This window comes from Microcebus murinus, chromosome 9 (assembly GCF_040939455.1).
Source record: "Microcebus murinus isolate Inina chromosome 9, M.murinus_Inina_mat1.0, whole genome shotgun sequence".
Taxonomy (NCBI): domain Eukaryota; kingdom Metazoa; phylum Chordata; class Mammalia; order Primates; family Cheirogaleidae; genus Microcebus; species Microcebus murinus.
The window spans coordinates 8113680-8123542 of record NC_134112.1 but is presented as its reverse complement, the minus strand read 5'-3'; the positions used below and the strand labels follow the sequence as shown (position 1 = coordinate 8123542).

The window sequence follows — 9863 nt, the reverse complement described above, 5'->3', positions numbered from 1 at the left end:
AAATGAGGTCCATAGGTTGGGCCTAATCCACTATGACTGTGTCCTTATAAAAGGGGGCAATTTAACAACAGAGCTAGAAACAAAGAAAATGCATTTGAAGACTGGAGTTATGCCGCCACAAACCAAGAAATGCCAAAGCATTTCTTGCAAACCACAGAAGCGAAGGCAGAGGCACGGAACAGATTCTCCCTCACAGCCCTCAGAAAGAATCAACTCTGCCGACACACTGAATGTAGACTTCCAACCTCCAGGACTGTGAGACAATACATTTCTGTTGTTTAAGCCGCCCAGTTTGTGGTATGGTACTTTGGTACTTTGTTAAGGCAGTCCCAGCAAACTAATCCAAGTACGTGTTTAAATACTGAGATCCAATAGATGGTGCAATTAATAAATGTGGCACACAAATCAGCATCTGATGTCCGTGCGCTATTTCCCCTCATGGAACACTGCTGACATCTTCTGGTGAGTGTCATCTCAAAGAAAACAGTCTGGAAAATGCCATGTCTCTTCCTATAGAAAACTGGGGGAAGTGTCCACTCAATACCCACAGAGATCTGCCCTGTACTATAGTGCACAGCTTTGAGGTTTGAAACCAGAAAAACCTGGTTTGAATTTTGCCTTTGCCACATATTATTTAGATAACTTTGGGTAGCATCCTAGCCTATGCCTCAGTCTACTCATCTATAAAATGGGGCTAATAACAACCACCCAACACAACTCTTGTAAGGAGCAATTAAATGATTTAAAGTATATAAAGACCCTCCACAATCACTGGAGGCATTTAGCAAAGAGCTGCTACTCTTACATGGCTCTCAAATTCTCTTGCTTTTTCTCAAATGTTTCTAGTACAGAGTTCAGCAAAACTTTTTTGTAAAAAAAAAAAGGATCAGAGCTCTGTGTGCCATATAGTCTCTATTGCAACTACTCAACTCTGCCATTGTAGCACAAATGCAGACATTGGCAAGACAGAAATGAATGGACATGACTATGTCCCAATAAAACTTTATTTAAAAAAATAAGCAATGAACTGGATTTGGCCCATGTGCCGTAGATGGCTGATCCCTGAGTTAGAAAACATATTAAACATGTTTGGCTATGAGGACTTTAAATTCAATCAAGAATATAAATTATGCATATATTATTGAACTTTAGCAAGACCCATATTGAGACTTTTGAGTGCTCATTTTCAAGAACTTTCAATGCACAACAGGAAGCTGAGCAGATTGAAAACCTTATTTGAAAAAAATCAAAGAAATACTCAAAATGCACCAAAGAATGCACCTTGATTTAAAAAGAAAAATAGGTTTGAATGACAAGCAAGCAATTTTAAACATTCATGTTTCCATTAACACAAATAATATTGGATCAGAAAATTCCCACCTCTCCACCCACACTTGTAGGTAAGTATCGGATGGTTCTGTTCAGGGGCTGTTGTGTTCAGCAACACAATGAACCAGCTTTGCAAGTGAAAAATGTTGAAAGGAATCTCAGCACGAACTCGATTTGTGCCACAGTAAACCACAATTTAGATGATACTTGCCTTTTAACAGCCAATTTTATGTTTAGTTTCCCTTTTGTATGGGGCACATTGATTTTTCAGAACTATTTGTTACTTGGAGTTTCTGACTACAGCAAAATGTCAACTATTTTCACTAATTTAAAGAAACATTTCACATATTTCTAATAAAGTAAAAAAAGACTAATAACGAAGCACATTAGGAGGAAAGACTGTTGAGAATATTTTTGATATTCATACCCTTACACATACAATGAGAACCCTATGACGGACTGGGGAGCGGAAGGAGGCGGAAATGACGGCGGCAGCTCCACAGTGGCGCGGTGCAGTCTCCCCTCAGATAACGGCGGCGGAAGGCCCAGGACGCGGAGCGGGCTGCTCTCCGGTGTGGGACTTGGTTCTCGGTTTTCTCGCGTGTGGGGTAAGAGGAGGAAGATCTACTCAGTGATCTGGCTGCGTTTATTCTCATTGTCTCTCACTAAACTTCGGTGACAGCTGTTTAAGTTCCTGTCAGCCTCCCACGTCTTCTCGCCAATCCCTCAACCCCCTCGCCGCCCCTCAAGGCCACATACTGGTCAGCCGAGGCTGCCACGACGCCACGTCACAAACTAGGTGCACGAACGGCAGCAACCACTTCCTCACAGCTCTGGCGCCTGCAAGTCCAAGATCGGGGTGCCAGCACAGCCAGGCTCCGGTGAGGGCTCGCAGACGGCCACCTCCACCCCGAGTCCTCACGGGGCATTTCCTCTCTGGTCATGTGGAAAGAGAGGACAGACAGTGAGCTCTTTTTGTGAGGACATTAATTCTATCGGATCAGGGTCTCACTCTCATGATCTCATTTAACCTGAATTGCCTCCGTAGAGGCCCCGTCTCCAAATACAGCCGAACCTTGAACACCCTGGGCGTGCGCTGTGCGGGCTGTGCACACAGGTCTCCTTCCAGCTCTGCCGCGCAGACGCCAGGACCAGCCCCTCGCCCTCCGCTCCCCCCCCCCCCCGGCCCGCGCGGCGGGAAGCCGGTGAGGACGAAGACTTTATGAGGATCCACTTCCACTCAGTGCATGGTAAAGATATTTTCTCCTCCTTACGATTTTATCAATAGCATTTTCTTTTCTCTGGCTTACTTTACGAATACAGTACATAACACATATAATAAACAAAATGTATGTTACTTGCCTGCTTAGGTTATCAGTAAGGCTTCAAGTCAACAGTAGGCTATCAGTAGTCCTGTTTTAAGGAGTCAAAAATTACACATGAATTTTGGACTGAAAATGGGGGTGTCAGCGCCCCTGACCCCCATGTTGTTCAACTGTACAGCTATGCCTGGGTTAGGGCTTCAAGATGCAAGTCTGCAGGAGGACACAAACATTTGGTTCATAATAGTCCACAGGGTGTAAATGGTTTCTTGTCTTCTCTTGCTCACCATTTTGTCCCCAGGCTCTAGCAGAGATCATGGCACTAGGTAACTAATGAAGCACATCGAATAAATAAATGAATTCAGCAATAATTTTCTTTGATGACATGTAAATTGCATAATTCGGACACTTGCCTGGTCTATTAAACCTGACCTGGGGAAAAAACCCAAGAAGATGTTAAAAAGAATTCAGGATTTAAAGCAAAATTACTGACATACTTTTATGACTTCCTGTAGTACCTCCATGTTTTGTTAGGGGCTAAGATATTACAGAATCTTCAATGGGAGAAGGAATTTTTCACTTATACAAGGCTTGGTTAAATATATCCTTTTGGCCTATGCTTGAGATATACACAGTCGCTCCAGTGGCTCCAATACATATTATAATATGAAAAGCTTTTCCAAATTTCATGAGGCAGGCAAGTCCCCTGCTTGCCTGTATTACCACAATGACTACCACAATGACTACCTATTACTATTGGCTGCATGTGGGGATGGGGAACGGACAGAATTGCTCTGATGGCAGGAATTTTCAAGTGTGAAATATCTAGAAATTTGAACCAAATTGAGAGAAAACTGGTTTGGTTTGAACTCATCCATGAACACACTTTGTAACTTTGTGCAAAACACTTCACTTTTCCATCTAGCTCCAATATTGTATAAATGTATATTGATGGTTCAAAATATCCTATTTATTCTTCAGAGGAAGCTCCAAATAGAGACATAATGCCATTCCAAAGAGCAAGCCCCGATGGTGTCTAAAAAAAAAAAAAAAAAAAAAAAAACAAAGAGCAAGCCCATTGAGAGAATGAGAAATTACTAAAAGTCACACTCTAAGATGAGTGATGATCAAATTGCAATAATGAAACTCTATCTCCTCACTCTGCTCAATCCCCTCAATAAAATCAGAGAACAGTTGTGCTAGTGGGGACACTGAGCAGTCAAGGAAAGATTGGGGTGGTCATCTGACCATTGTCCTCTGCTTCAAGGATGAGTTCATCTAAGAGTGCAAAGAACAAAGCAAGAAGTATCCAGGGAGTTGGAGCAGTTTATTTTTCCATAGACCAAGTAATTACTGCAGACTGAGGTGTTGAAATTTCATCAGAAGCTGTATTCATAGTATTTCCCCCCAGAATAACAAGAGCCAGAACTTGAGAAAGAGAAATCTGAACAGATTCCCATCCTATTCTGATATGTTCAAAATTTGAATTATTTTGAGTAAATTAGAACTATTCTAGGTACAATATTCTTTTGTGGCCAGTCAGATGCTCATGCAATTTCCATCATAACATTGTGGACAGAGATTTTCCTGGAAGGCTTTCTATCATATGTCCAGATATACTTACACCCAGGGGGCAACAGCCTAAAAACAAGAACAATGTGTACTGATTACAGCAGTGGATCTGCTCACTAGAAATAAACAAGGCTATCAAATGCCTTGAAGAAATGAAACTAAATACGTTTTTATGCCATACAATGTGTCAAGCAAATGGTGCTAGCTGCTTCACATGTGTTACCTAATTTAAAACTCATAAGAGCCCAGTGAAATAAAGATATTATTTTCATTTGATATGGGAAGAAGCAGAAAGTCAGAGGACACCTCATTAGTCCAGATGGCACTTCCGATATTTGTCCCAGTGCAAATGTGTGCCTTTGGCTTCCAAGAGATGGCGATGAGATCAGCTCAGTTGTATTACTCAGGCCTTCCATGGTGGCCACACTATTCTACATTCCCACCAGTAGTGTATACAGTATTAAAAGGTAACTGTCAAGTGAATAATAGCAGGTGGATTCCAAAGGGAAGTCAAAACTTGAGGAATGACCAATACGGTGATAATTTTCCTTCTAGATATGTTTCCTCTTTTGCCTTCCAGCCTTAACTTAGGTTTGGATTTAGAACTGTGCAATGGGTGCAGTTAGTAAAAACTCCAAAAGGAGAACATATTTCTGGCCATAGAACCAAGATTTAAAAAAAAAAAATCCTGCAAGCTGGAGAGTGTGAGAATTCTTACTTTATTTTCATTTTTTTTTCTCTCTCTCCCCAGGACCAGCCAGTTGTGGATCTGCTGTCTCAGTGGTAGCAACAATAAAATCACCTACAAAGCCCATGTCTCTGGATAGAGGAACAGGGAAGAAAATGCCCCCAGTATGTGAAAAGTTGTGGGGTGTCCCTACTCTTTCTCTCTTGTATCTCTCCACTGAAGTATGAGCACAATTGGGCAGAACCTAGAAATAAAGTGGAAACTTAAAATAGAAGAACCTAATCTTTCTGGATTCCTTCAGAGGAACTGGGACAAGAGGCCTCTAAGAACCCGACAGGATAGGGGAAACCTCTCAGAAGAGAGAGCCGGAAAACAGAAACCACAGTTCTGTGCATGAGCCAACACAAGTACCAGACTCACCCTCAAGATATACATGTGCAACGAAGCTTAGCAAAGACTTTAGGAACTTAACTATAGTATATACTACCACCCAAGTTTCAGGCCAATTGTATGGGGCATAAGAATGACAGATTGAAATAACATGGAAAAGACTGAAATCTGAACTGATACTGGCACCACCACTCACAGAAGCTGAAACAGAACTGGAAGTCTGGACCTTATTAGGTTGATTTCTTGCTCTAACCAAAACACCAACATTCTCCAGAGAAATCTAACAGGACCAGAGTCCCATAACAATCCAAATTGTTAAGGGTACGATCCAAAATTCCTTGATGTAGCAAATCCAGGAAAATCTGGCCAAATCTCAAAGGAAAGAACAATCAAAGAACAACTCCAAGATGATACAGATGTTGGAATTATTAGCCATTATAATCATAATTCATAAGATTAAAGGTGAACACTCCTGAAACAACTAGGTAAATACAAACTTCGAGCAGAGAATAGAAACTATATTTAAAAGAACCAAGTGAAAATTGTAGAACTGAAAAACAACGTCTAAAACAAAATCTTACCTGAATGGACACAACTGCAGAATGAAGATAACAAGGAAAGGAGCCAATAAAAGAAGATAGAGCAGTAAAAATTGACCCATCTTAAGGATACAGAGAAGATTAAAATTTAAACAAATCTTTGGGGACCTATGTGAAAATGTCAAGACATATAGCATTCATATCATTGGAGTCTCAAGAGGCACAAACAAAGAGATTGGGGCAGGAAAATTAATAAAAGAAATAATGACTACTCACAAACTGGGTGAAAGACATAAATGTACAAATTTAATTATATTCCGAAAACTCCAAGGAGGATAAACTCCAAGAATACCATGCCTAACCTAGACACACCATGATCAAACTCCTGGAAAGCCAAGATAAAGAAAATTTCCTGAAAGTAGTCAGAGCAAAGAAATCACATTACATATAGGGTAACAACAATTCAGATGACTACAGATTTCTCATCAGAAACTAGGGATAGGGGACCAGAAGACAGTAGAACAACATCTTTCAAGGAATGAGAGAAAATAAATGCTAAACCAGAAGTCTACATCTGGTGAAAACAACCTTTAAGAATGAAGGAGAAATAAAGACATTCTCTGATGCAGGAGAACCAAGAGAATTTGTCACCAACCTGTTCAAAAGAAATGCTAGAGAAAGTCCTTCCTAATGAATTGAAATGATACTGGAGGGAAATCTAGAATTTCAGGACTTGAGGAAGAAAAGCAGAAATCATAAACATCTGAATAAATGTAATGAGCTATTTTTTCTTCTTATGCTTTAAAAATGTATATAATCATTAACAGCAAAAATTATAACATTGTTATGTGATAACTATAACAAAGTGAGGAGGGTAAAGGAAACTATATGGTTGTAAGACTCCAGTATTTTACTTCAATTAACTCTAAATAGACAGTGAGAAGTTAGGTATGTATTATATCTTTAAAGCAACCACTTTAAAAAGAGGAAAGAGAGCCCAAAAGCCAATAGATAAATTTAAAAGGCATACTAAAAATATTCAAATAATCTAAAAGAAGTAATGAAAGATGAAACAGGAAAAACAACAATTGCAACAAAAGAAGAGGAGACAAACTGAAAAATAAAATGATAAACCTAAATCTCAATGATTTCATTAACTGTAAATTATAGAAACATACCAATTATAAGACAGAGATTATAAGACCCAATTCCATTCTTTCTTCAAAAAACTCATTTTATAAAAGATAACCGTGAGGTGATGAATACATTAATTAGCTTGATGTCACAGTGTATATGTTTATCAAAACATTATGTTACACACCTTGAATATATCCAATTTTTATTTGCCAATTATACCTTAAGAAAGCCAGAAGAGGGACTCATTTAAAATGTAATTATATAAACAACACTAATCATAAGAAAAATGGAATTCATAGCCTCAGATTAATCATGAAAAACATCAGACAAATTCGGGGGGGGGGGGGAGGAGACAATCTATGAAACACCTGATCAGTATTTCTCAGACTGCCAATATCTTTAAAAAGAAGGCAAGAGTGAGAAGCTGTCTCCAACCAGAGTAATCTAAGGAGAAATGTTGACCAAATGCAAAATGGTGTCTTGAACTGGATTTGAGAACATCAACAAACCAGAGTAATCTAAGGAGAAATGTTGACCAAATGCAAAATGGTGTCTTGAACTGGATTTGAGAACATCAACAAAAAAGGATGCTAGTAGTAAAACTGCTGTTGACATATAAATAATCAACTTCTCTGTTGATGGAAAGGTATTCCAAAGTAAATTGTTTAGTTTAAAAAATTGAAAGCTGAAAGGACTATACTAACTTTAGGAAAAGTAGACTTCAGAACAAGGAAAATTACCAGGGATGAATATGGACATAACATAATAATAAAGGATGACTGTACCAAGAGATATAATAATTCTTAATGCAGATGCACCTCACAACAGGCTCCAAATACATCAAGTGAAAAGGTATAAAACCAAGGAGAGAGATAGACAAATCCACAGTTAAACTTGGAGACTTGGCACTCTACTCTCAGTTACGAATACAAACAGGAGACAGAAAATCATCAAGGATATAAAAGCCTTCCAAACACTATCCACAAACTTGACTTAATTTCTACTTACAGGACAATTTACTTCAAAACAACAGAATACACATTCCAAGAGCACGTGGAACATTCACCAAAATAGAACATATCCAGCTCCATAAAACAAATATTAATTAACAAGTGTAAAAGATCTGAATCACACAAACTATGTTCTCCAACAAAAGGGAAGTTAACCTAGAAATCAAAAACAAAGGGAAATTTGTTAAAATCCCTAAATATTTAGAAATTAAATAACATATTTCTAAATAATGCAATCGTCAAAACAGAGGTCTCCAGGGAAATTAGAAAAGATTTTGAATTGAATGAAATTGAAAATACAACATATAAATATTTGTTGTATTCTACTCAAGCATTGCTTAAAGGGGAAATAAACACTTATATTAGAAAAGAAGAAAGTTCTCAAATTAGGGACTTAAGCTTTTGCCTTAAGAATCTAAAAAAGGAAAAGCAAAATAACCCCAAATTGAACAAAAATATGGAAGTAATAAGAGCAGTAATCAATGAAATTAAAACAGTAAAACAATAGAGATAATCAATTAAAGAAAACCTGATTCTTTGAAAAGATCAATAAAGTCCTAGCAAGACTGACAAAGAAATAAAGAAGACATGAATTACCCATATCAGAAATGAAAAAGGCTATATCACTCAGACCATACAATGAAAGGATAATAATAAAATACTAGGATCAACTCTTTGCCTATATACTTAACAATTTAGATGAAATGTACTAATTCCTTAACAAACACAACCTACCAATACACAGTCAAGAAGAAATGACCTGTGCAGTCTTATGTTATATTTATTAAATAAATTAAATTTTTTATTAAAAACCTTCCAATCTATGTAAAAAATTCTAAGGATACCATAAAAATAAAAAAAAACATTATAGTAAACTAGCTTATCCTTGTAAGATACAAGATCAATATACATAAGTCAATTTTATTTTTATATATGAACAATGACTAATCTGAAAATGAAATTAAGAAATGAAATTAAGATTCAATTTATAATAGCATCCAAAAGAATAATACACTTAAGAATAAATTTAACACTGTGAAATGAAAATCATAAAATATTGATGAAAGAAATCAAATAAATAAATAGAAAGACATCCCATGTTCATGGAAGACCTAATATTGTTAAAGATGGCAATTCTCCCTAACTTGGTCTATAGATTTAATCCAATTCCTGTCAAAATCCCAGAAGTCTCTTCTGTAGCAACTGATAAGCTGGTCCAAATGGTTACAGAAATACACAGAATCTATAAGTCCAGAAGCCAAGGGCATCTTTGAAGGACAAGACCCCTTCTTTCTCCTGCCTCAGCATCCCTAGCATGCACACGAATCACTATGCATGTGAGACAGGCATGGCACCTCCAGCCAGATGCCCTCAGTACAAGTGGGCAGAGGGGCAGACAGGCCAAAGGCCAGAGGGGGAGGTAGACTAGGTAGCTCCACTAGAAAGCTCTCCTGGATCCCACCTGTGGGCTTTCTCTTGCATCCTATGGGCCAGAACTGAGTCCTATGTCATTCCCAGTAGCAAGGAAAATTCAGGAGGCAATGCTGTAGCCCTCCAACTCCTGACACAGAAGGATAGGCAGGAGAGGCTACGAATGCAGGGAATGTCAGGATAAGCTTCCTGGATTAACACTGTGCTTTTGTCCCCAGGAGGATTCATATTATTCATGTTAACTTGGGAAGAGGGAGTTCTGGTCCCTAGCACCACCACCCCCAGCATTTGCAGACTGACCAAGGTCCTCATTATGATTGTTCAAGTATGAAAGTGTCTGTGCAGTCTTTCACTTGAGGAGAATGTGTTTTGGTTTCTTGATGGTGCTGTGATACTGTCAAGTAGGCTGAACTGCCATTCATCTCACCAAGAGAAGCTAACATTT

General features: G+C 38.3%; 1 long non-coding RNA gene across 1 annotated transcript; it reads left to right on the top strand.

Moving 5' to 3' along the window:
• The first annotated feature begins 2500 nt into the window (after positions 1 to 2500).
• On the top strand, positions 2501 to 9724 carry LOC105870673 (uncharacterized). Its single transcript, XR_012920938.1, has 3 exons — positions 2501 to 2579; positions 4975 to 5075; positions 9637 to 9724. It is a non-coding gene; the product is annotated as an uncharacterized LOC105870673 (long non-coding RNA).
• The last annotated feature ends 139 nt before the right edge of the window (positions 9725 to 9863 follow it).